Raw genomic sequence first — 22,227 nt, 5'->3', positions numbered from 1 at the left:
TACGCTATGCTAGGTGATCACCATATTGCTAAAGTTAACCTATGAGCTTAATGTTGGCAAGATGCCTTCTTCATCTGTTGCCCTATAAAGCAAGTGGGTACTGGTCAGTGAGGGGGGAACCCATTTTGGGGATTTGGGTAATGCATAGTACCTGCCTTCATTGGCCCCCATCAAGGCATGTGGGGAATCTGCGTGTTTGCCTCAACTGGGCCCCACTGAGGCTTAGGGGATGAGGAGTCATGCTCCCATTACTGTGAGGAGTGTGATTAGGGAATGCCGTAGGAGCTGGTACCCCCATTATCAGCAACCCTATTGAGAAGACTAGACTAGAATTAAGTCAGCTTATTAAACCCCTCTGAATCTGTCTGTCTGTCTGACTGGATCAAAAGTGAACCTGTGCAAGCACACCTGTTTGTGTTAGGAGCCCTCCTGTGCTCTCCTGACCAGCAAATGGTGTTACCTGTGAAACATATTGGAAGAGATGGGTATAGCCTTCTCAGACCTGTCCCAAAATTTGTATCCTACTGTGGGGCTACAGACACCAGGAGAAGTGGTAGATGCCAATTCTGGGCAACATCCATTTGTTTTTGCTATAGAAGACTATATGTGGGAATAGAGAACCAAAATACAGGCACAAATGGACTGGTTTCCTATTGGAAATAAAGAATGGCAGACCACGATAGAAAAAAAAATGGTTTTATCTTAGTACATCATGGGTGTTGTTCCACAGCAGAAGTATTTGCCACATCTACAGACCAGACTGGTCCAGAAGAATTAGCTTCAATTAAGAGCACAAAAAGAATTTGAAAATTGGTATTAGCAGGAAGAATGGGAGAGGCCACTGAAACAATACAACAGTTATATACAAGTTTACTTGAAAGAAATCCTAATTTTCCATTCACATTAAAGGTTGAGCAGGTTATAGAAATGGTGAATGGTACTGACAGTGAAGTAACATGTTTAGGAGGTCAGAGACCAAAGGCTCAAGACAGTTATCCTGTTAGTTCTCAACCAGCTAGTTGAGCCCCAGCATGAGCCCCAGCCATGCAATCAGACAAAGGATATTTTTTCTGGTTTTGAAAATTGTAGCAATGGAATAATACCAAATAAAGCACATCAATCTTATTGACATAGTAAACACCAGTCAACCAGTTTAAATGTCCTAGAACTGAATAGCATGTAGTGTCAAGATTGCAACAAATTAATAGCTTCACCAGCAATGATGTAGACATGGAAACTGATCACTATTCCAATGGAGTTGGAGAGACTTCATCTAGTGGTTCCTAAATGGTAGCTCTAAGAATGACCATGAAAATGGAAGAATGTGACACTGAAATGGAAGTTGATTCAAGTCACTTGAGGTGACAGCTTTGTAGAGGAAGTGAAGCAGCCATTAAAAGAATGATCCACTTTGGAAGAGAATCACAAGCTACAAGGAAACTACTAAAGAAAGAATGTGGCAAAAACACATTAAAAAATGTTAAAAGATTCTTTCGGTTTTCTTGCTTATTCACATTGCTGGTGCAGGCTAGTTGTAAACCAACTTGACCAAATACAAAGAGAACCTGTGTGCTCAGCTCTGAACAGCACAATACTGGAGATTCACAATATGCCAAAGCAACCTCCACTTGCTCTAGCAATAGGACAAGTCACACAATATCTAGGACTGATGGCCTGATCAGGAATCAGATCCTGTGTATTTGCTATGGTGGAAGACTTATCTTCATTAGCAATGCATTTAAGAGCTCAGACTTATATTGTGGCATATAGTCAATGTGGAAGCAGATCAGCTCTGCCAATTTGAAATTTAGATTTTTGAAAAATTATGTATTGGGGACAGGTCTTTGACACTTTACGTTGCTTCCTAGTTTATAGCATGATGCAAATACTTTTCTAATTTAATGTTAGGAGAAATTATTTTCCGTCTTTAACTTCTTAGCTGTCTAAAAGTTAAAATATTGCTGAATTTTACATATTCAAATTTGATCATTACAAATCCTTTAAAACAATTATCTGCAAAAAAAAAAAACCCAAATCCTGCTTCCTTGAGTTGGGAGGGGGGTGTAGAGGTGGGGGGAAGGAACTATTAGAACACATTGTGTTTGTGTTAGTATGTGGGTGATGTAAACTTCAAATTGGGAGACTTTCCAACTATCTTCTTCACCCTTCCCCCGCTCCAATTATTAGCTGTCAATCAGTGTAATTTGCAAAATGCATAAACACTTGACAGTTTGGATTAATAGTATTAATGGAAGAAATAATTTTTAATGTGTACTAAAACTTGAAATACTCAGGAGCTGAGAGAATATGTGTGTTGCTACTTAGAATCTCAACCTTACTCCCAGTAGTTTTGTTTTAACCTGGTCTTTTTTCAACTTTGTTTCCTGTTTAACTGCAATCAAGTTTAACTGTTGTATTATAACAGTATTACATGTCAACAGTGTGGTTATGACATTTATTTATATAAAAAACACAAATATTTAGTCAATTTACAGTGTCTTAACTGAATCTTTGTACACCTTCCATTTTAAGTGCTTAAATGAGTACTATATTGCAATAGAAATGCTGATGTAATCAACCAGCCATTAAATATTTACTTCTACAGATTAAAAAAAAAACAGTGGAGACTATGCAAGACATCATTGTAAGCTGTAAAACTTTAGTATTTAGTGAATACTTTACATGAAATTCTTTGGTGTTTAAAATTCTGAATCAGAAGGTTGAGAGAATTTATGGACCGACAGATAAAACCCCCATACTACAAATACAGATCTTAAAATATCGTAGAGAATTCAACCAATGTAAGGCACTGCAACCAGACAGTTATAACACATGGAATTATCCACGTGTAAAACTGATTAATGAAAACATAATGATATTTTTAATAGATGTCACTATCCCATACACATATAATAATCCCAATATGCAGAATGAAAAACTTTCAAAATATAGCTACTTGCCTGAGAATGAGGCACCTATCATCCCTGCTGTCCTATTTGCTGTTGAATTTTTTTAAACTAAGGATTTTTCCAGTAAGCTGTCATAGGTGAGCATACAACCTAATAATTTTGTTCAACTACAAAAAACATTTATTTTGTCTCACCTGAGCAATAGTCTGTAGAATATTAAATGTAAAGGAATAATATGGTAGCAATGTGATATTTCTATCTGATTCCCACTTACCTGTTCTGTTTAGGACTATTTCTCTCTAAAACCCATCAGAGACAAAAAAAGAATAAGAAAATGACAATAACAAAACCAATGATTAGATTGGTTCTTGCTTCCACACAAATTTCTCAATGCTATCTTTTGTCCTTAATAAAATTCATCTTCATTCTTCTCTGTACATCTTATATCCACAAATAGATTTTAAATTTCTTGATGCTAATAACTACCTTATTTTGTCTTTATATCCTCAGCACCTACCACAGAGCATTGCACATTGAAGGCACTAATGTTTATTGAATTTAATTAAATGAAATCAATGTGAATTGAATTGAATTGAGAAAATTCAAGGATTCTAAATCATAGAGAAGCCTTTACAGAGAAAGTGTGATTTGATGCGGGTCTGAAGGCCAGTTAGGGTTAGATAATGGAATGAAGGAAGAAGGATATTTTAGTTTGAAGTAATGGTGAGCAAAGATGTAGAGTTGGAGTGGTATCTGCAAGGGGTTATTGGGAGGTGGATTACTCAGCTATGAAGGGCCCACATAGAGAGAATGACAGGAAAAGTAGCCTGGAAGCAGATCCTGCATAGCTATGTATTCTAGAATAAAGACTTTGAGCATACTTACCCATATTTCTATATATTTGCCTTCTGAATGGTCACACTCAAAATGAGACGATTTTAAAAAGCTGAGATTGTGTTTGTCTCTGTGTGTGTGTGTGTGTGTGTGTGTATACATGTTGAAAAATAGGTGTTCTGGTGACAGAATAAAGGAAAGAAATAGCTAAAAATATTGATAGACAAAATTCTCCTGTCAAACTAATGCCAGTTCTCAGCTATCAGGACCCAAAAGGAAGAAGCAATATAAAACAGTCGTGAGATATGACTTTCATCTCTACAGGCAGCATACTGTTACAAACTATTTTTCCATTTCTCCTACCTACAGAAAAAGAAGGAAAAATTAATTTGCTAGGGCAAGGAATTTAAGGTAACATAATTATGTTGTTTCATTTCTCCTCATTGTAAATCTTTCTGAACTATGTGAATGCATAATGTCTAGTTTTAGCGAATAATCTGAACCTAGTAGAATCATTCATTTATGCCTAAAGACTTACATATCTTGGAGTCGTGCTTATATGATTCAGTAATTATTAAACACTACTTTCAATGATCTCTATTGAAGTATTGATGATTCATCATAGTGCAGAGATAACCTTGGGTTCTTGAAAAGTAGCTTCATTGGCCCCAAGTTCTGGCAAATTCTATATAACAGGCTTCCACGTGATATCCTTCCAAATACTTGATAGCACCTAACAATCCCATAAGTCTTCTCTTCACCAATTCTTTTCTCTTCTCCTGACTGTGCTTTTGATTTTAAAGACTTTGCCACCATGATCCAGCTGTACTTATACCCTAGAACTCCTATCATTACCTGAAAACTTCTTACCCTGAACTATTCCTCTACTATGTCACCTTTGATCTCTCATTGGTGATTTCTTTTCTGGTTCTCCATTTGGGGCATGGAGCCAGGCTGGCCATGCTTCTTTCCCCTTGTTTATCTAAAGATTTCGCACCATCCCCTCTGTAGGTACCTTTTATTCCCACACATACTCCCTTTCCAGCTTTTAAAAAATATATTATTTTTCCCCAATAGAATATAAGCTCCTTGAGGGAAGGGACTGTTTTTCTCTTTCCTTGATTTGTATACCCAGAGCTTAGCAATGTGCTTCGTAAATAGCAAGTACTTCCCTGGCAAATAATAAGCACTTATTAAATGCTTGTTGTCTACTTAACTCCATTCTAAATATCCCCACTTCCCTCACATAAATCCCATATGACATAGTTTTACCTTCTTAGTCACTATCTTGGTCATCATTCCATACCAGGAAGTAGGGAGGCTTGCTGCCTATGTGGGGAAGTGGTGAAGATTTCTGCTAATGGGGGAGGACAGCTGCTCTCTTATTACCCCTCTTCAGGAACCAGCCAAGGCAAGATAATTTTCCCACTAAGAAGATGCATGAAAAATTGAGATTTCTCTCACACTTCACACCCACCTAGAATAAAGGAGCAAGCCAGAAACTTCTTCACAGGAAGCATAATTGGAAGCCAAGTGGATAAAGATGGGTTGCAGAGATGGCATGATAGTAGGGGAAGCTGTTGATTATATACCTGGACTTGGATCTTTACATAAGTATTCAACTCTGGGCCTCTGGGCATAGAAAAAGACCAATCCCATGTCTTCACTACTAGTGTCATAAATTTAAAATATCTTGAGTCTGATAGTAGGGGAGGAAGGGGAAGAAGAGAAGTGAAAGGGCACTATACTTATTCTTAATGTGTTTCATGTGATTTTTATTACTTTAATTTTAATGTCTGTCCTGATTAGATGGTTAATGTTTCAATATTGTTTCTGAGCACTTGATAGCTAGGCCTGAATCAACTTAGGATATTCCAGATTTCCTCCATGGAACTCCCAAAGCATGGGAGCAAAAGAGCTTTGATAAGTAAATTGGCATTAAAAGTCCTCCCACACACAAGTCTGTCAGGCTTGCCCAACTCTTACTCAAAGACTCTGGAATATACCTGTGAATCCTTGGAGGACCTCAAGTTATTGTTTGGAAAGACACCAGCCCCCTCCAGCAGACAGTGGATAAAAAGAGGTGATATCATACATGCCCTTTCCCTTTTGTGTTTTTGCCTTGCCATAGTCATCTTTAATTTCCTTCAGGGAAATTGTCTTTTCTCTATACTCCTTTTGCGGCTGTTGGTGCTTGTTTGCTTAACCTCCTTGCCAGGTTTGTCTCCTCAGTGGTCCTAGCCATCACCTTCCAGATTATTGCTCAGGCTATGTACCAACTTCTGACCCATTCCAAGGTCTCTAGTCCACTAGACCTGAATGAAGTCTGACCCTTTGAACTCCATCCAGCGAGACAGGGATAGCTCTATGCCCCTTGCCAGCAGGAAGCAGTTTAAGAAGCCAAGATCTTCACCCCTTAACACAAAAGAATCTGGGTCCCATTTGTTTGAGGGTCAAATGAGAGAGTACAGGCTCAAGTTGAGACCATTGCCCCTTATCCCAAAAAGAATGTAGGTTCCCATTTGTTTATGGCCCTATAAAAACCCCACCTTGGACTCTCCTTAAATTTCAACTTGATCAAGGAAGTCTCTAGCAGTCACCTGAAGCTATAATTCTATCAACTAGCCTTTCATCATCACCTAATATCCCAATTCTCTGTTACCCTTAACCTAGCCTAGCCCTTCATAGTCTATTACCTCCTGATAGCCCAAGGCAACTTCTCACCCTAGATCCTATCTAGACCCTATTCGACCTCCCAGTTACTCCCATCAAGATCCTCCCTAGATCCCTCCTCCAGGCACCCCAGCCTACTGGCCACTGTCATGAAGATCCTACCCAGACCCCTTCTCCTAGATTCCTCCTCCAGTCAAACTACTTATCCACTCCTAGATCCCTCCCACAGTCTTTCTGTATATAAGGTCCATCTCATCTCCATTAAAATGCTCAGATTTTTTAATAGTCTAGCCAAGTACTCAGATTCTTAAAATCTAGCCAATAGCTCATTAATGTTCAGATTCCTTAAGAGTCTGGTCAACATGGTGGATCTTTAATAAACCTCGTCTTTGGCTGAAAAAAACAAGTCCTCCCCACTGTAACCTGGGACCTCCTTGAATTAGAAGGTGGGAACAAACAAACTAAGTATATTTATTTGTGTGCATGGTGCAACAAACGATATGAATGTGGGCTCCTCTATGGCAAGGACTATTTGATTTTTGTCTTTGTATTGCTAGCACATCATACCAGGTCTTACACATAGTAAGCACTTAATAAGGGTTTATTGAATTAGATTGAAAAGCATGAGCAAAAACAACTTATATCAATCTTTTAGAATCAATAAATGTTGAGTTTCATGTTCTGGCCCAAGGGAGTCCAAATGATTTTGAAATATATATACATACATACATACATACATACATATGTGTATATATATATATATATATATATATATATATATATATATATACACATACATATATATATATATACACATACATATATATACATACATACATACATACATATGTGTATATATATATATATACACATACACACACACATACATATATATGTATATAAGTATGTGTGTGTGTGTACATATATATATGCATCTATATGTGTGTGTATGTATATAAATTCTTTAAAGCTTGATATCACTAGGGGTTAGTAGTAGGGAGAGGAAGTGTGAGCTAGCAAAAACATTGAGTGGCAAAAAACACTAAGCAGTAAGAGATGACAAAATTCTGATGGTTAAGTTATTTATTGGTATGGCCACTATCAACTATCACCAACATTCCATTTTCCACTTGAAAATCATGGCAAATGGAAAAGAGGAGGGAGGTGGCAACAAGGAGGGGAAGGGGAAGAAATCAGCATTTATTAAGCCCCTGCAATGGGCCAAGCACTGTAATAAGTGCATTACAAATATCTCATTTGATACTCACTTGTGAGGTAGGTACTATTATGATCCACAGTTTACATTTGAATAAATTCAGACAGACAGCAGTTAAGTGACTTGCCCAGAGCCACACAGCTAGTAACTTGAACTGTATTTGAATTCAGTTCTTCCTGACACCACACCTGACCTTCTATCTATCATGCCACTTAGCATCTTCTAAGACGAAGATAGAAGATTCACCAGGCTTGGAGATATACCAGGTAGTACAATTTATTTGCTGGGTACCCTATTCTAGCATCTGACAAAGAAGATAGGAGCCATCATCACTACCACCACTACCACCACCACCACCACCACCACCATCATCATCATCATCATCATCATCATCATCATCATCATCATCATCATCACCATCATCATCATCATCTAGCAACTCACATTTCTATATCACTTTAAGGTTTGCAAAGTATTTTCCACATAAGTATTATAAGAAGAATGCAGTACATGTATTATCTCCTTTTCGCAAAAGAATAAATTAAGGCTTAGCAATGTTAACTGATTTCCTTATGTCCACTCACCTAGTTGGTGTGAAAGCAAGGATTCAAACATACATCTCCTGAGTCCAAGTACTCTTTCCACTATTCCATGGTGATTCTGTTTTTATTTGAATAGATTACACAGAAGTGTAAGAATAGAAAGCTCAAGAAACACTAATTTGCTGATGTTTGATGGATATTTACCAGTTGAGGGACATATAATACCAACTGAAATTGGTAGGAGCTAATTTTAGTTTGATTTAAGAAGAAATAAGAATGGTTATGTGATTGCTGTATCAGTTTCCTGCCTGTTCAAATGAAGATATTTATATTCTACAGGGTGCAGAAATGACAACAACTGAGATTTTAGAATGCCCTTAATTACTTAATAGAAGAGGTTCAAAGACTTTGCTAATCATAGACATAGTCATTTTAGAAGCTAAATGATTATATGCTTTTTCCTCTTCTTCAAGAGTACAAGGGAATATTCAAAAATGTAATGTGATCTAATTATGTGTTCATATATCCCCTAGTATGGAAACACATTAGATTAATAAGCTCCAAGGCATAGAGCTTTAGAGCTGAAAGGAACCTTAGAGATCATCTTTCTAGCCCAATATGTTCATTTATCTGATCATATTCTGCTTGAAATGTCATCCTTTCCTACCTCTTCATATCAATCTTTTTCTGCTTTCCTAAAGCACTTCAATACAATTTAACAAATACGTATTAAGCACTTATTACATACAAACAGAGGCATGCTGGTAAATATTTAATAACTAGCTCTATGAAAACTCAACAATCCACTTTTAATTTAATTTGCATTAGTCACATTTTCTCCATCACTTTCTTAAGTCTTGGCAAACAATTAAAAAAAAATCAAGCCATGATTTGTGGCATTTGGTAATTTCCAATGCTCACACCAAAAATTTAACAATTGGTTCTCTTGAGCCTATACAAGCTAGCTCCAGCATACCTCTGCATACAAAGCATGGTGGGAAATAGAGGGGAACCAAGGCTTGATATGATACAGTTCATACCTTCAAGGACTTTTTGTGCCACTTGGTGGTAACAGACATATTTACCCACAAGGTATGGAGAGAAGTTGAAAGCAGAGGTCTGGATATCATGTTCCCTTGAAGAGGAAGAAAACACTTTTTTAGCTGAAGACATAAGAGAAGGCTTCAATAAGAGAGTGATACAAAAGCTTAGCACTGAAGGATGGAAAAAAAATTTTGACTGTAGAGATGAGTAAGGCATTTATTTCAGCTATATAGATGAGCCTAGCCTGTATGAATACCATGAAGCAGGAAACTGAATATGACAGTCAAGAAAAAGTAGTCTAGTGTGGCTGATAATAAAGTTGATATCATCATCACCACCACCACCATCATCATCATTATTTTACTGAATGTGTTTTATCTCTTTAAGGGAATTACAGGTTCCTTAAGTATGTGGACTTCATGGTCAGCAAAAGAACCTGAGCTTTTCCACTCCCTAACCTGTGAGATTCCATTTTCATACCTCTAACAAAGGGATAAAGCAGTTTGATTATCAAACTCACAAGAGCATTATGGAAATTAAAGGTGAAAGAAGTACTTGTTTGGTGTGTTATAGTGGGAAGTCCTTTTATGGGTGGTTTGGACTAGATGGATGTGTCTTCAAAATTTCAAATTCTATGATCCTGTGATTCTGACATACTTGAAAGTGTTTCAGAATAATCAACAGAACTGAGGGCACAGCCAAGATGGCAGAGCACAAGGAAGTGATACAGTTAAACTAGAGCCCACAACTCCTCCAAAGTGATCTATAAAATATAACTGACTGCATCCTGATGGAAAAATCCAGAAAACATAACAGTAAGTACTTTAATCCAGGTTACTATAGGAAAAGACAGGAGAGGTCTGCAACACTGGGGATGAGGTCAGAACAGGAGCATGTGGGGCATGGCACTCCAGCACCCAGAGAGAGGCTTTACACCAGCATGAAATGAAGTTCCAAACCTATATTGCAACACAATCAGCCCCACACTGCGTACTACCCCAAACAGTGCCAACCAACAGTGTTGCTGCCCACTACACAGACCCTCATTGTAGTTCCAAGGCATGATGAGAAGAGGACGTATGCACAGCATAGGGATGCCCTGGGGAGTGAGCATTCAGAGGAAGGAGGAAGTTCAAAAGCCAGAAGTACCAGCAATGGTGTGGCCCAGATCTTCTTCTCAAAGCAGGGTCTTACTCTAGCCCAATGTGGAAAGGAATAATCAAGTAGAAAATACTGATGAAAAAGGAGCCTAGATTTTACCACTTTGAAACAACTGTAGCTTTCAACTGGCTGATAGGGTGGTGTCTAGCAGCAGTCTACCCTGGTAGAAACCTGATTCAGATAAAGAACTTGCAGAGCTTAGATCTGGAAGTAAAAGATTAGACTTTTCCCTAAATAAATCTCTTTGGGAGCACTGAAAGCTTGCATGTCCCCAGCCTGTTCCTGATGTCCCAGAATAACACAACATGCAATACCTCAAATATGCCCAAAGTAGCAACAAGACCAGCCCAGACCTTCCCTCCAGAAGTGTCACAGAGCCCAGCCCTAACATCAAGTCTGAGGTCTGGAAATAGGCTGGAAGAATAGGCAAACAAACAAAACAACAAAAAAGAGCCATATGATGAACTTCATGGTGGCAAGGATACTCAAAATGAAGAGAATCACTCCAAAACATCTACAAGCCATGGCTTAGGAAAAAAAAAAATAAACAAACCACAGTTTGGACACAAACTCGGCTAGAATTGTTGGAAGAGTAAAAACAAGAGTTTGAAAATAAGTTATAAAAATGTTTTAAAGTTTATAAATGGAATGAGAATTCTTGAGGAAAAAAATGAGAAAGAAATGAGAGCTATGAAAGAAAGTATTGGAACGAGAATTAACAGCTTGGCACATAAGTTACAAAACTTTGTCCAAGCAAAAAACTCCCTAAAAATTCAAATGGACCAAACAGAAGCCAATGACTTCATGAGGCAACAAGAAATATAAAAATAAAATTAAATTCATGAAAAAAAATGGAAGAACATTGAAGCATCTCATAGCAAAACAAATGACCTGGAAAATAGATCAAGAAAAAAATATGTATATAAGACAAGGCCTATGAGTTGTTCTGTTATGTCTTGATGATCTTAATAAAAGAATGGAAAGTAAGAAGAGGAATACACTGAGAGGGGATATGGTAGAGATGGGAAAGGAAGGTTAGGGAAAATTATCTCATATAATTAGGTTGCACAAGTAGAGATCTATATAAACAGGGAAGAGGTGTATGGGGGGGAACAGCTTACACTTGAACTTTACGCACACTGAAACCGGTAAAAGAAAAGAAAAAAAAGAAACATACACACACAGAGACAGTTGGGTACAAAAATTATTTTCATTCCAAAGGCAAATAGAAGGAAAAGCAGAGGAAGGAGGAGGGGGAATTAGAGGGTGACTAGATTAAGAGAGGGATGGGTCTGAAGCAAAACAAACTTTAAAAATATACCAAAAAAATATTTCTAACTCATTTTTGAAGTGACAAAAATGGTAATCTAAGAAGGGGTCTGAAATTAGGGAATGGAAGAACAAGTGATGATATACAAATATGATGGGATACTATTGTGCTGAACTATTTTCAGTGTAATACTACATATATATGTATGTATAAATATATGTGTGTGTATATATGTATGTATATATATGTGTGTGTTTGTATATATGTATACATATGTATATATATATATGTGTGTGTGTATATATGTATGTATGTATGTGTGTCTATATATGTATGTATGTGTGTGTGTATATATACAGAGAGAGAGAGAGAGAGAGAGAGAGAGAGAGAGAGAGAGAGAGTACATAGATTACAATCTGTACTCTAGAAGGCCAGTGATAAAATATGTTCCCCACTTCTTGATAAAGAGGTGAAGGACTCACTCTTTTGAGACATTTTTTTTTTTGTCATGGCCAATGCTGGAATTTGTTTTGATTGACTCTACATTTCATAGAGGATTTTGTTTTTCTCATATTCTTGACTGGGGCAAGGGTTAGAGTAGGAGAGTGAGAAGGTGGATTTTAGGAGATTAAAAGAAAATATTTTTAAAATAATGAATAGAAATGTAAGCTATTTTTGTTGTTTACCTTGGTATTTCCCTTAAGTGCTTAGTACAGCATCTTCTGTTAAAAAATAAATTAATGAAATTGTATTTTGAATTGAACTGAATTGAATTGAGGTGGTGGTTTTTTTTTTTAATCCCTTATATAAACTCCTGGGAAACAATTATATGTTCCTCATTTCCCCAGAGAATAAACATTAAAAATTATCACTGTGACTCTAAAATGTGAGCCTAGTGGTGGAAGTAACAGTTCAAGGTATTATCCTACTCCTTTGCAAGTCATTTGAGTATTTATCAAACCTCCTGGGTGGTAAGTAACATGTGCCCTGGATACATTTATAATGTGTGGGGAAAGGGATGAAGCAAGGGTGTGGATATATCACAGCAATACCTGATCCTTGCAAATTCATCCTAAATCCTGGCATTATGGGACTATGCCCATCTTCCCCATCTCTATAGGTATGAGGATTGAACCAGTGGTCTTATTGGTATAGTGATCTCCAAGTGAAGGTCTTCTATGAATGCATTGACTCCAAACCTTAGGTTTAACACACAGAATTTCCTTTCACTGAATTAGAAATGAAAAATTTCTTCTACTTGCTATCAGTCTTCCAGGCTTTCTGCAGTTTCATACATGTAAAGTAACTAAGCAGTGAGAAGCTGACCCTTTGCAAAGTCCATCAGCATTTGAAACAACACGATGGTTTTATCAGTTTGTATCTAAAAGTCTTCCAATCATATTTATAAAGCACTTCTCTAGTCTAAAGGAAGCTAACACTGAAACTAGAGCCAGTCAGTTTATTTACAAGCATCTGGAAGCCAAGGCAAAGAAAATTTTTGATCAAAAACCTATATATTTTCTTCTTTCCCCATGGCTTTCATACCTTTTGTTTAAAAATAGCAGACTCCGTTCCCTTGGCCTTTATTTCAAAATGTTACATACATATATTTATGTACATACACAGACATATAGACACACACTATATATGTCTATGTATATTTATACATAGACATAAACATTTATTTATATAGATATAGATACAGATACAGAGATAGATACAGATATAGATATAGATATAGATATAGATATAGATATAGATATAGATATAGATATAGATATAGATATAGATATAGATATAGATATAGATATAGATATAGATATAGATATAGATATAGATATAGATATAGATAGATATAGATATGGGGTGTGTGTGTGTGTGTGTGTGTGTGTGTGTTTAGGTGTGCAACCACACACTTGGGCATCTTTTATTATGTCCTTTCTTTTTAACTTTAATATTTCTGAACTCTGACTCCTCTAGGATTTCATATTCCTGAGCTCTCCTCATGAGGCTTGTCATAGTCTAGATAGTCTAGCTCTTTCTCCTCTTCAGTGTCTATATGAAGTAATATTTAGGAGTCTATTCCCCCTGGTTCATCCATCTTTAGCCCATGCTATTAGTAGCATGGAGAAATGGACATCAGAACACTTGGGTTTGAGCACTGGCTCCAGCACATACTCTATGACTCTGGGTGAGTCAATTAACCCTTCTGAGCCTATGTTTATCTGTAAAATGAGGAGGCTGGATGAGATAATGTCTAAAGTACCTTTCACCTTAATGTTCCATAATTCTATGACTTGAACTTTCCCTTGAAATCTCTGCCACCTGCCAAGGTCCTTCCCCCTATATTGCTTGACCTTCTAGTTCAAAAGATTTCAAAAGTGTGCCTGATAGGAATTTGAGGAAAGGGGAGTGAGTGATCTCAGAAGATATAAATCAGTGATATCCTTTTTGCTGATCATATGGCCTGGACTCCTAGATCATTCCCCAGTGGTAAATTGTATGCTGAAACCTTCAGACAGCTCAACAGCATGACCAGAGGCTCTCCAGGGCTTCATCCACAGGAGAAAGGAATTAGTAAAGTAGATAGAAAAGAGAGAACCACCCAGTACATTAAACACCATGAATCCATGGCGTTCTGCTTTAACAAAGCCCTCTCCAATTCCTTTCATGGCTGTCAAAACTTGGTGGCTCTGAGAACATAGTCTTATAGGAGGCAATTAATAATCATCAGCAGTATAACTTTCAGGGTTTCCTGCCTATTTGTTCCTGCTTCTAGGCAGGCTCCATGTGGCAGAGAGGCTGGTGTACTCTGAGAGGTGAGTGAGTATAGCTGCTGTTTTCTCACTTCAGCACTTCAGTTGTACTACCTTTCTTGACAGGCTAATAGAACTAAATATTTTTCCTCTCCTTTCCAACTTTCCAAATATAACCAGTATTTATTTGGCTTTTATATCTATAATCTTTGCTGGAAAACAGCTTAGGGTAAAAGCCTACCTGAAGACAAACAAACAAGAAAAGCCCTAAAGAACTCTACCAATAATGAAAATCATGAACTGAATTTCAGGGAAATTAGTCACTAAATACAGATTTCATGCTATTTTGTCTCTACCTACAGGTTTCAGAAAATAAAATAAGAGTTTTTGAGTTATTTGGAAAGGAATTGTTTTAATTTTAAACAGCATATGGGATGGTTGATTTAAAAAAGTATATTTAAAGGAATTTGCCTTCAAGATACAAGTAGAGCAGTACTGCACAGAATACCTCATAGTGGTAATATGCCAAGTTATTGTTTTCTTTAGCAAGCCACATCCCAGATATCAATGCAGATCTAGTTGTGATGGGGATTTTCAACTAACAAAATACTGCTAAAAAGGATTGCCCCAAAATAGGGATGAACTTGATAAAAATAGCAGGAGGTAACATTAGGTTTTTGACCTATAGTTCTGCCAAGGCAAATGGGTTACTTGATAGCGTTTAAATAGAGGAAACCCCAGAATATCAAATTTAAAAGGAGACTAGTGATGTCTTCTAGACTCTGATTACAAGGAAAGTGGCTAAGTCTTTTAACCCTTCCTACTTTTACCTGAGGGCACGTAATTCAATGGAAATCACTAATGCCTCAATTTTATTTAGTACATTATATGTTCCAACGTAGTTGGTAAGAGTAGGACTTGCAAATATTACTACCCTCATTTTACAGATAGGGAAGCTAAAGCACACAATATAGAAGGGACTTGCCCAAATGACTATTAAATAGAGTAACTAGAATTCAAACCCAGGTCTTCTAATTCTAAATCCTTCCATGATACCATGGCTTGTCATTTCATGGGGTAAAAGTCAATTTAATTTAAACTACAAGCACAGTATGATGTATTGTTTTAATTGTATTTTGACACATATATACAAATAGACAGACCCATGCCAATTCAAAGAATTTATGGAGAGCAACTCTGAACTGTGAAAAATAATATAAATACTAGATTAAATAAAAACATCTTTTTCTGATAATTTTACTTAGTCTTTTCTTGTCATCTGATTGTTCTATATATTTGCTGACAGAGAAATATCAATTCATCCAATTACAGTTATTCCATGTCATGACGGTTTCATCACTTGTCATCTGTAGTCAGTAATCTTCTTTATTTCTCTTTTTGTACAGTTGTCAGAGTTACATGCAGGTGGCAGAAATGTCCCAAAGGGACTATTCCTGTAAAATTCCAAATGTGATGGAATGTTTAATACCAAAAGCAAGTCCCAGGCTTTTAAGGGTTCTCCTGTGGGATAACTAATTTTAACTCTCACACTAGAAAAAATAAAAAGACAGAAAAATTGAGGCAGAATGAATGATGTATAAGCTTAATAAGAAAATGACAAAGTCTGACAAAAAGTTATGTGTGTATACATATATATATATACATATATATAGAATATTTGTGTGATTATATATATATGTATACATATACATATATATAATCACACAAATATTCATATATGTGTATATATGTGTGAATAAATGAATTAATGAAAAAAAAACCATTTAATTCTTACTATGTGTTAAAAATACTGTGCTAAGCACTACAAAGATAAATGGAAAAACTCCCTGATTTCAAGTAGTTCACATTTTAATGGGAGAGATAATACACGAAAGAGGTTTCAGCTGAAAGTCACATGGGAAGGCCCAGCAGTTCCTAGATTGTGATGGCAAAACAAATTATAATGTCACTAAATTCATATCTATTTCTAACGTTGAACTACTTTATGTGTCAAGGACTTTGGTGGAAACAACTTCCTTTTCTGAGTCTTAGGTTGCTATGCCGCTGAAGAGGTATAAGTTATGGTACCACCCAGTTAGTGACAGTTATTCAGTAGTTGAAGGCAGTGGCTTAACTATCTTGGTGGATGCTATCTTTTCTGTCTTCCTTAGGGTGTTTTGCTGCTCTAGCTAGGCTGGTTTACCTGCCTCATAAATGGAAGTTATTTGGGAGGTGGTGGAAGGAACGAAAGTGGGGGGAAGTGAATAAACATTTATAAGTGTCTACTATGTGCCAGGCATTGTGCTAAGTGCTTTACAAATATCTCATTTGATCTTTACAACTCTACAGAACTACCATGATGATCAAGTTGAAATAGAATGAATGGAGTTCCTCCTTGTTCTGATACAATGAGAAGGCAAGTTAGACAAGAACATGTGAAATTAATAGAAATGCTTCAGTGCAGATGGCTCTAACCTCTAAAGTGTGCAAACCAATTGTACTTGAAACCATAGCTTTAGCAATAAGAGAAGAAAAAGAAATTGAAGGTATTAGAAAAGGCAAAAAAGAAACAAAGCTATCACTCTTTGCAGATGACATGATGATATACTTAGAGAATCCTAGAGAATCAAGTAAAAAACTACTTGAAATAATAAACAACTTTAGCAAAGTTGCAGACCATAAAATAAACCCACATAAATCATCAGCATTTCTATATATTACCAACAAAGCCCAACAGCAAGAGATAGAAAGAGAAATCCCATTTAAACTTACCGTAGACATTATAAAATATTTAGGAGTCTATCTCCCAAAACAAACCCAGGAACTCTATGAACACAATTACAAAACACTTTTCATACAAATGAAATCACATCTAAATAATTGGAAAAACATCAGTTGCTCATGGGTAGGCCATGCTAATATAATAAAAATGACAATCCTACCTAAGCTAATTTACTTATTCAGTGCCATACCAATCAAACTACCAAAAAATTATTTTATAGAGTTAGAAAAAATAATAACAAGATTCATTTGGAAAAACAAAAGGTCCAGAATATCAAAGGAACTAATGAAAAGAAATGCAGGGGAAGGTGGCCTAGCAATTCCAGATCTTAAATTGTATTATAAAGCAGCATCATCAAAACTGCTTGGTACTGGCTAAGAAATAGGGAGGTGGATCAGTGGAATAGGTTAAATATGCAAGACACAGTAGTCAATGACTATAGTAATCTATTATTTGATAAACCCAAAGACCCCAGCTTCTGGGATAAGAACCCACTCTTTGAAAAAAACTGCTGGGAAAACTGGAAAAGAGTATGGCAGAAACTAGGCATAGACCCAAATCTCACACCATATACCAAAATAAAGTCAAAATGGGTTCATGACTTAGATATAAAGGCTGATACCATAAGTAAACTGAGAAAAGGAATAGTTTACCTATCAGATCTATGGAGAACAGAAGAATTCATGACCAAACAGGAGATAGAGAACATTATGAAAAGCAAAATGGATAATTTTGATTACATTAAATTGAAAAGTTTTTGCACAAACAAAGCCAATGCAACTAAGATTAGAAGGAAGGTAGAAAATTGGGAAAGAATTTTACAACCAGTCTCTCTGATAAAGGCCTCATTTCTAAAATATATAGAGAATTAAGACAAATTTATAAGAACACAAGCCATTCCCCAATTGATAAATGGTCAAAGGATATGAACAGACAGTTCTCAGATGAAGAAATTAAAGCCATCTATAGTCATATGAAAAAATGCTCTAAATCGTTATTGATTAGAGAAATGCAAATCAAAACAACTCTGAGGTACCACATCACACCTATCAGATTGGCCAACATGACAAAACAGGAAAATGATAAATGTTGGAGAAGATGTGGGAAAATTGGAACACTAATACATTGTTGGTGGAGTTGTGAAATGATCCAACCATTTTGGAGAACAATTTGGAACTATGCCCAAAGGGCTACAAAAATGTGCATACCCTTTGATCCAGCAATAGCACTTCTAGGGCTATATCCCAAAGAGATCAAACAAATGGGAAAAGGACCCACATGTACAAAAATATTCATAGCAGCTCTTTTTGTGGTGGCAAAGAATTGGAAATTGAGAGGATGCCCATCAATTGGGGAATGGCTGAGCAAGTTGTGGTATATGAATGTAATGGAATACTATTGTGCTATAAGAAATGATGAACAGGCTGACTTCAGAAAAACCTGGAAAGACTTATATGGTCTGATGCTGAGTGAAGTGAGCAGAACCAAGAGGACTTTGTACACAATAACAGCCACATTATGCAATGACTAAGATTGTTAAACTGAACCCTTCTCAGCATTACGAGGATCTAAGACATCTCCAGAGGCCTCAGGATGGAAAATGCTGTCCACATCCAAAGAAAGAAGTATGGAAGTCGAATAGCTATCACTTATTTTTACCTTCTGTTGAGTTTTGTTTCATCTTTCTTATGATTCCTCCTATTGGTTTTAATTTTTATTTACAACTTCACTAATGTGAAAATATGTTTTATGGGTATGTAAATGTAAAACCTATATCAGATTGTGCACTGTCTTAAGGAGGGTGGGGGGAAGGAAAGCGGAGAAAAATTTTCAGCTCAAAAGCATATGGAAGTGATTGTTGATAAATCAAAATAAATTTATAAAAAAAATAAAATGGGAAAAAATAATAAAGTGTGCAAACCACAAGTGTACATGAAATGAACTGTGAGGTTGGTGCTCTTATCATCTTTGTTTTGCAGTTGAGGACACTCATGAAGAGCAAGTTAAGTGACTTGCCTAGGACCACACAGTTAGCATACAAATTTAAATTCAGGTCTTCCAAATTGCAAGTCCATATCTATATCCTGTGCCAACTAGCTCTAGAGATGATTGGCTTATCATCCACAGGGGTTACTTCCCTATGTGATGAATGAAGTGGTTGTGTTGAAAGCAGGGGCAATGGTGGTGAAGTGGGGGGGAAAGGATAGGTCTACTAGTCACAGGATTCTTCATATCTGAAGTCCATTGGAAAATCTAAGAATGAAATGATGATATCAGTAATAAAAATAATAATAATATTAAAATCCTTAAGTAGCCCAGACATATTTTAATGCAATTTATACATTGAAATGGTAGGAACTGTGTAACATATTACTGCAAACTGTAAAAATACTCAATACCTAGAAGATACAATTATGACTAGAATTATACATAGCATCTTACTTACCTTTATAAACTAACAAGCAACATATCCTCACCCAAAATAGCCTTGAGCAAACTGTACGAAGGAATAGCATTGTAGGTTGTCATTCCCTTTTCAAACTGTCATGATGATCAAATTGAAATAGATTATAACAGAACGAATAGAATTCCTCCTTGTTCAGATACGATGAAAAGGCAAGTTACACAAGAACATAGGAAATGAATAGTACCTCACCTGACAGAAACACTTCAGTGCAGATGTTTCTGACCACTAAAGTAGACAAACTACAAATGTACATGAAATAAACTAACAATCCAAAAACTTTCACATGATGTATACATCATTGCTGTACCATAATAAAATTGGAAACAGGTTTTATCAGTCATAGGCAGGAACTTTATGCTACTTGTTAATGGTACCCTTAGCTACAATGTAATAAATAATATATTGTTAAGCAGCCAAGGCAAACAGAGTAACTCCATTCCTAATACTACATTAGACAACATAAAAGATGAAATCATGTAATTGCTAATATAAGATGGAAAAGATGAAGAACTTAATGTCACTGAAAATCTTCATTGAATGCAAATTATAGAAATTATACCTAATAAAAAATGGATGCCAAAAGATGACCACACCTAAAAGGATTTTGAAAAGATGAATATATGTAGACTGAAATTTTGATATGCCCCTTTTGAGTCTGAAGCCATGATTCTAACTAACAGACTAATGATGCCAAAATAGAATAATTTTTAAAAAGATAGAATTTGATACAACCATCATAAACAAACATTTTTCTCACAATAATTTATACAAGTTATTAACATTTTCAGAATCTGAATACAACAGTTTTTACACGGTAGTTTGTGGCCACAGCAAGGACCATAGGAGGAAATGTGTAACAATTCAGGAATATTTATAAGCACAGCTATCAATACCAGAATGGCAGAATGGTTGAGAGATCTATTGAAAGACATAGAAAGGTTATATAAATATCTACCTAGAAGACAGAAAATTTCAATGTCATAATCATTCAATTAAAGGCAAAAAAAGGTAACAAAAGAAAGTAAAAAAACATACAATAGAATCTGGGAAACAAAAGTATATAAGGAATTTTAGATACTCTTAATCATCAAGTGCAAGCAAACATACCTGTGTAATAGTCCATGAAACATTCAATATAAAAGAGTAATAGTAGAATAGTGACTTGTCTCTGGACTCTTTCTAACTGGAAAATCATCAAAAATACAAAACTTTCTAATATTTATGATGATGATGAAAATAATAACTGGCATTTAAATATTTAATCTGACAGTATATTTATTTACACAAATTATTTTGAAGTTTATATTTCTTTCTTTAACAAATAGTATGAACAACTTTCATATGAATTTATGAAGTCTAGATGGGCAAAGTGTTCATTCAACTTACACACACGCACACATACATACACACATACAATCTGAGTGTGATAATTAAGAAAAAAGTAAAGTGTCTGTATGTGTGTGTGTGTTGCCTTAACTACCTATGTATATTTGCCCTTAATCACTTTCCAACAGAAAATAGTTGGTATGCCTGACTCCAAATTGTCATTCTTATGCTATCTTAAAGTGGCAGCTTGAGGAAAATTTATGTCTATACCAGCCTCCCCATTACACTTCCCTCCCCTCCTTCCCAGTAGTTGTCAAAACTCATTACAAGGCAATTACAATGATAAGCACCAAGACAGAATGGAAGAAAATTAGATAAAATGTAAATGAAGGCAGATGATTCTTAAGCTGTAGGATGTAATCTAAATGACCTCCTATAAGACTGTTAAAAGACATATAAGAAGAGCAACATAACCTTGTTGCTCTGAAATTCTTGTCATCAGATTGATTTTGTTTCTGTTAATATTGTTGAAACCCCAAAGGGTATTCTCCAGAAACAATGTTCTCATACTTGAGGGCTTTAAGTCACAACAAATGTGAGCAAATTTAGTAAAAGCAGTGAGTGGAGCTTTAAAAAAATAACATTAAGCATTTTTTTTGAGGGGGGAAGGGAAAAGGAACTTGCCTGGACCAAATATGAAGAATTGTAATTCCTGTATTTTATCATGTGAATGGGATCTGGCAAACATAATAGCCATTCCATTAATAGGTTATGCCATGTTAGCTGTAGGCAAGAAGATGTGACAGATGATAATGACTGACTTTTAAATCATTCTGCCTAAATATGTTGCCCCATATCATTTATCTAACACTGAAGCTTTCTTCACTTACACAAGTTATCTGGTATATCTGAGAACTATGCCAGTTAGGAAGAATACTGTTAAAGTTTAGAAATCATTTTCTAAACATTTTTTAAAGAAAAGAAGTAAATTTTTTAAAAAGAAGTCATTTCCATATAATTAAGCAAGTAATTTATTAAAGACTTACTGTATGAAAGACACTGAACTACAAATGGGGAATTCAAAGAAAATGAAAGAAAAAGCAATTTTTTAAGTACTTAGAATGGACCAAACAGTACTGAGTGATGGGTAAATAAACAAACATAAAAGGAAGGCTCTGCCCTCAAGAAGCTTACATTTTAATAATGGAAGACAATAAATAAGAGGTAGTCTTTGCCTTGGAAAGCAA

General features: G+C 35.9%; 1 pseudogene; it reads left to right on the top strand.

Moving 5' to 3' along the window:
- Positions 1-481: 481 nt before the first annotated feature.
- Positions 482-1,804, top strand: LOC110213296 (ran-binding protein 9 pseudogene; annotated as a pseudogene).
- Positions 1,805-22,227: the final 20,423 nt, after the last annotated feature.

The sequence above is a fragment of the Phascolarctos cinereus genome, unplaced genomic scaffold (assembly GCF_003287225.1).
Source record: "Phascolarctos cinereus isolate Bilbo 61053 unplaced genomic scaffold, phaCin_HiC Scaffold_726;HRSCAF=1367, whole genome shotgun sequence".
Lineage (NCBI taxonomy): Eukaryota > Metazoa > Chordata > Mammalia > Diprotodontia > Phascolarctidae > Phascolarctos > Phascolarctos cinereus.
The sequence above is the reverse complement of the archived record's forward strand: the minus strand, read 5'-3'. Positions and strand labels throughout refer to the sequence as shown.